The sequence below is a fragment of the Bacillus rossius genome, chromosome 6 (genome assembly GCF_032445375.1).
Source record: "Bacillus rossius redtenbacheri isolate Brsri chromosome 6, Brsri_v3, whole genome shotgun sequence".
Taxonomy (NCBI): domain Eukaryota; kingdom Metazoa; phylum Arthropoda; class Insecta; order Phasmatodea; family Bacillidae; genus Bacillus; species Bacillus rossius.
Genome location: NC_086334.1, coordinates 64,865,372 through 64,871,371, shown reverse-complemented (window position 1 = coordinate 64,871,371; position 6,000 = coordinate 64,865,372). Strand labels below are relative to the sequence as shown.

At 34.2% G+C, this 6,000-nt stretch overlaps 1 protein-coding gene across 7 annotated transcripts in view; it reads right to left on the bottom strand.

Annotated features, from left to right (window-relative positions):
- Positions 1–252: 252 nt before the first annotated feature.
- Positions 253–6,000, bottom strand: part of LOC134533267 (stabilizer of axonemal microtubules 2) — a 107,132-nt gene continuing 101,384 nt past the window's right edge. For all 7 annotated transcript variants that reach the window (XR_010075285.1, XR_010075283.1, XR_010075284.1 and 4 more), the window contains exon 10: positions 253–413. The gene's annotated coding sequence lies outside the window, so the exon portion shown is untranslated. The remainder of the gene's footprint in view (positions 414–6,000) is intronic.

The following is a 6,000-nucleotide window of genomic DNA, read 5'->3' as shown; positions in this document are numbered from 1 at the left end:
GGGGGGGGGGCGCTCCGAAATAATTTATAAGCTAGTGATTATCCTGATAGTAGAACAAAACTTGCAATTCTATCGGTAATAAAATTAATTGTAAATCTTACAAGTTATGCAATTTTTTCAGGTCACATTTACAGTTCTGACCACTGTAACTATTAGTCTTTAGAATTTTTTTAAGTTGTGCCCTTGTTCCTCTGGATGACCCTGTGGCTGGTGAGATGGCGACTACAACGATGCAAGACAAGAAACTAAGAATGCAAGCACCAATTAAATTTTTTACTGTTTCATGTACAATAAATAGTAAAACAATCATAAAATTATTTTGGCAGTAATAACAAATATAGACACTCAAAAAAAATTTGAAAGCATGACGAATGGTGCCGGACGGGATGCGAGAGTGCTCCTCCGCTGTCTTCCTGCAACACGAGATAACCAGTGACATGAGAATCATTCGGGCACCACACCGAACCTTCAAGTGTGTTTATATTTTTTTCTTCAAGTACATACCTACTTAAATTGTATAAAGGCATAAACAAAGTGTTACATTACTGAAGTATTGAAGATTGAAATATGACACTTTACCTAAAAAAAATATTTGTTAGCTTTTGGAATCACAGAGGCAGGTTTCTGTCTTTCTATGTATTTATACCTAATTAGTCAGGCCACAATAAAGTGAGCAGGGCTGCAACTAGGGGGGGGGGGGGGGGGGCAAGCCGAGCATATTCCCCGGGCGCAAAGCTGTTGGGGCGCCGAAATTGCTTGCATTGTAATTCCTACTACAACTGGTAACTGGTAAAAAGTTTTTTAACTTGCATGCCAGGAATGTCAAATCTGATTTACAATATAACGTCTCAACATATTTAATGAACAAGTCTAGTGATTATAAGGACTACTTTATGGACATAGAGGGTTCATGCATGGAAGTTACAGTAGCACAGAAACTGTTACATGTAGGTATGGAAAATGCTTAAATAGCACCATTTTTCCGTGGGAAGGCCCTCGGACCCCCCGCTTTATTGGTATGGTATGTGCAAAAAAAGAGGGGGGGGGGGGCATGAATCCATTAATGCCCCGGGTGCCAGAGACTAGTTGCGGCCCTGAAAGTGAGACATAGTTGCATATTTTAATATTTAATATTAGATCAGGAAAAATATCAAAAATGGGTATATCAGGCTTTAAACTTATAGTAGACAAATTGCATTAAGGGCTTAGCAAAACCAATGGTTTAATTAATACACATGCTCAAACTTAAAAATTGTAAAATTTTTGATCACGGAAGGATAACAGTTTTTATAATTTATTAATGTCCAATTTCCTTTTTGTCAACTATTTCATCGTAGGCCTATGATACTTTGTATGAGTAAACAAGAGAAAACAACACGTAAGTAAAAATAAATACATCAAGATTACATGACCCCCCCAAAAATTAAAAATAACATTCCGTGACAATTTCAAGGCATTTTTTAAAAGAAAATGCCAATAATTATCTATGAAATTGTAAGTTTACATTTTCCTAAGTGCAATTAAAATTTATCTAATTAACCATTAACATATTTTGTTACATTTTAATTGAAAAAAATTAAAAAAACATTTACAAACTGTTACAGAAGGACATTTTTTGTCATGGAAGGAAAAGTCCAACCAAATTTCTCAACATTACTGTTTCCTATTCCCTCATATTTTTTTATCACATATTTTCCCTCCATTTTCATTACTGAAAGCTAGAGGTTGAATATCAAGTCTCGGAAGATACTTTTAATGAAGCAAATTTGTTAAAAGTGGTACATTTATTTCACTGTCATTTCACATTTTAAAGAATATACTATTCATATTAAAAAAAAATAATTGATCGCCAATTGTATATAATCTTTTAACATATATTTTAAAAATGAAATGTTATATGCTTACAATTCTCTATGGTACTGTACAGTTCATAGACGTACCCAGGATTTTTTTTTGGGGGGGGGGGGAGGGGCCTTTTTATTTTAAGAAAAACTGCATAAACACCAAAAAATAATTGTTTATTATAAACTTTTTTAAGCTTACAAACTTTTTACGGAAGAATTCTTCTATTTTATTTTTGGAAAATTCAGTAACCACATTCTCCGTGCTTGGTGACGTTCTCTCTCGTCGCTCGGTGTGAAACTTCAGAAAATGAGTTTCAAATACATGAGTGTTCATAATATTCTTGACTTTATTTCTGAGGGGGTTTGAACCCCCAAAACACCCCCCCTGGGTACGCCTATGGTACAGTTACACTTCCTTTAAACAGTGGAAAATATTTTAACTTACATTTCTATAACTTTACAAGTGATGTGTTATGTTTGTAGTAAACAATAGTCAAGACAGGTGCTCAACAGATGCTTTCAGAAAAAGAAGGAGGAGCTCAGGAAAGGAAAAAAATAAAAAGAGAAGTACTAACAAAAATAGAGGAATTTTTAAATTAAGAAAATATAAATGAGAAAGGAAGAAGAATGCATAAAAGGAAATAAGACAACAAAACTGCACATACGTAAAGCAACTGTTTGAGTGAAAAAGGCATTACCTCATTCGCCAAGCAAAAGTGTTGAGGTTCTTGGAAAACTTGTTAAGACTTTTATCACCAAACAAATTTAGTAAATTTTTGGTTATAGCAGGGCTTAGCAATAATAAAAAAAGCAGTAGTTCAAAGGAAATGAAGAAGTGATGCCTTTACAGATGAAACTGTGAGAACAGTAAAATACTTTTTTTTAAAGATATGATATAAGCTTGCAATGTTCAGGTCAAAAAGACTTTGTGACTGTCCAAATTGCAAAATTTGGTGTCGGGAACATCCATTGCTTGTGAACTTAGTGAAGCAGTCAGTATTTTTTAAGAAAGAATACAGTGATGTGTCATTAGGGTATTTCAAATTCAAATCATTACGCCCTGAACATACAGTTCTTATGTCTCACAGATCAGGATGTATGTGAGTACCGGTATGTAGTTATCTTGGAAAAGCTGAATAAAAAATGTAGGTACATTTTATATTTCAAAATTGTGTAGATAGAGAATGCAATCACTGTGAAACTTCAAATTTAGACATGATTTTTGATGACACTGAGTTCAATAGAAGTATTTCCTATTATAAGTGGGGAACAGAAAATTGCAAAGTTAAAGCAAAAAATACATAGAGTCATAGACATTGATTCAGTAAAATTTGAGCTTTACACACAATTACAATATCTTGCTGGCAGAGTTATAATGTTAAAAGACAACATTGTGAACTGCAAACTTTAAAAGAAACACTCCCAGAAAACAAAAAACAAAAAAAAATATTATGGAAGACTTCACAGAAAATTATTTAATTAAGCATCAGTCTGAAATCATGCAGGCCAATTGGAGCTCACTCAGTGTTACAGTTTCACTGCAGAAATCTAGAAATACTAGAAATACTAGAAATCTGAAGGTCACTGACAACATATTTACTATGCAATCATATCAGATTCATTCAACCATAAAAAAGACAGTGTGCATGCATTAATGAAACCATTTTCAATGATTTGAAGACAAGGCACCTGTTTTATTTTGATTTTTTTCATTACTTTTCTGATGATGCAGCAAGCCAATTCTAAAGCAGATATAAAGCATGTGATCTTTTCCATGAAGAGGAATTTGTCTTCCCAACTGACCACAGTCACTTTGAAACTTCCGATGGAAAAGGGCCCCATGATTGTGTTGGCGCAGAAGTGACAAGAGTGATGTTAAGATCTAAGCTTCAAAAAAATTGTAGTAAATGGAGCTCTAGATTTTACAAATGCTGCTGCAGAATCAGTAAAATCTATTATTATATTGTATCTTCCTGAAATAAAATACCAGATATTGCATGCAAGCTACAGCGTTGTTGGGAAAGATTTCTCCCAATGTTCAGACTTCGTAAGTATCACTATGTGATTGCAGCTGAAAATGGCAACAGTGCTTTGCTGCTAACAAATTCAATGTTTTGTGAATGGAAAAGTAATGGTGTATGATGTGAAATTATTAACTATGTTAACACTATACTACCAGGAAACGATAAAAACTCTCCAGAGACATATTCACAAGAAAGTATTAGCTTGGAAGTTGAAAGTTCTAAACTAAGTTGAGGAAAATTTGTGCTATGCAAAGTAATTTCTGAGAAGTGCTCCTTGTTTTGTTACTAGTGTATAATTAAAGAATTATTGTCTCCAAATGATTTTTGAGAAATGGGGGTTGAAGGCAATAGCATAGCTGCCAACTCTCACGATTTTGGCGTGAGGCTCACTATTTAGATATATGTCACGCCCTCACGATGGAACATCCCTTCCTCACGTTTTTTTTTTTTTTTTTGTACCGTGTACGTTTTCGTTACAATATGTTGTAACTGTATCGATACAATCGTATTGCACTAGATTGGGCGGAGATATATCGCTTGCGACTTCGATTCAAGATAGAATACCTTCGACCTGTTGCTTTTTTCTACCAGTTGCTTTTGATCTTTAATGGCGGCCGTGGTTGTTTCTAAATGTGTTGTTGGTTATGTAGTGGATTAGCGTATATATTCTATGTTTATGATGTCGCAGCAGTGTGGCGTGAAGAAACACTACAAAACAACTTTCAACAAGACACATCATATCATCTCGTAAAGGTGAAAATTATGCGTATTGTGTTGCGTGCCGTTGTGATTTTTCACTCGTGCATGCTGGCAGGAATGACGTGTTTAAACACTACCAAACAGAAAAAACATGTTGATAGCTGAATTTAGTTTCTGATACGTCTGAGAACCGTATAATTTGTGCAGAATGTTTAGTTACGTATTTTATCGTGGAACACAATTTGCCAGTAACGTTTGCTGATCAGTAATCTGTTGTCTGTACCAGTTTTAGAGGGTGATTTGACTGGTTTAAATATTGGCAACCTTCTTCTTAGAGATTTGAAAGAAAATGGCATCCCTCTTTCTAACTGTCTAGCTCTAAGTGCAGATATCGCACCAGTGATGATTGGTAACAAAAGTGGCGTAGCTAGTGACCTGAAGCAAGAAATGCCAAACTTAACTGTTATTGGATGCCCTTGCCACCTAATAGATTAAGCTGCTGAAATAGCTTGCAGCAATTCAGAGCATCAATGTGTGATGCAACTTAGAAAAACTGGTCAAACTGAAATCATCACAGAGAGGACTTTATTATGAACAGAATTTTGATGCAAATTTTTTTAAGAAGGCTAAATCTTCAACTTGCATGTCATTGAAGAAGTGAAAATTATCTGCATTTAATTTGTAGACCCATACATGTGCTGTAATACTAAGCCAACCTCAATTTACAATTTTATAATCAAAATTAGTTTAAAGTTACATTATTTTTGTACTTATGGAGGTTTCAACCTCAATTTACAATTTTATAATCAAAATTAGTTTAAAGTTACTTTATTTTTTGTACATATGGAGGTTTCCTCTAACAAACTACAAATGTAATCGAGTTTAAATTACATCATTTTGTGTGCAGACCTACGTGTGAACTGTGAAGGTTTACATTTATGATCTTCTAATGTAGACAAGTTGTTTGCATTTGTTCCTATTGATTTTTGGAAACAGTTTTAAGTGATTGACGTGAAATATGCATTTATACACATTAGTGCCTATAACATTGTATGTTGTTAGAAATAATTAAGCGTTTTCACGAAACCAAAGCAAAAATTCACAAATTAAATATCCTCAAGATTTTGGATTTCTCAGGGTTGGCAGCTATGCAATAGCCAACAAAAGAATATATTAGGAGTAAACAACAAAGGAATATGATGAAAGTGATATATTTACAGTTTCAAGAAGTAATGTGATGCTTTTACTCCCTGATCCACTATTGGAATGTCGAATTGGTAGTGATAGGGTTATTTACAAGTTTACCTTCTTTTATCGCATAATCGTCGCACGCGCGTTATCATCGCACCCATATTTTAGGCCGTCAAAATTCAGATAAAAAAACTTTCTCGCGTAAACTCGCATGATGTGTTTGGTCCTGCTAGTAGATGCCG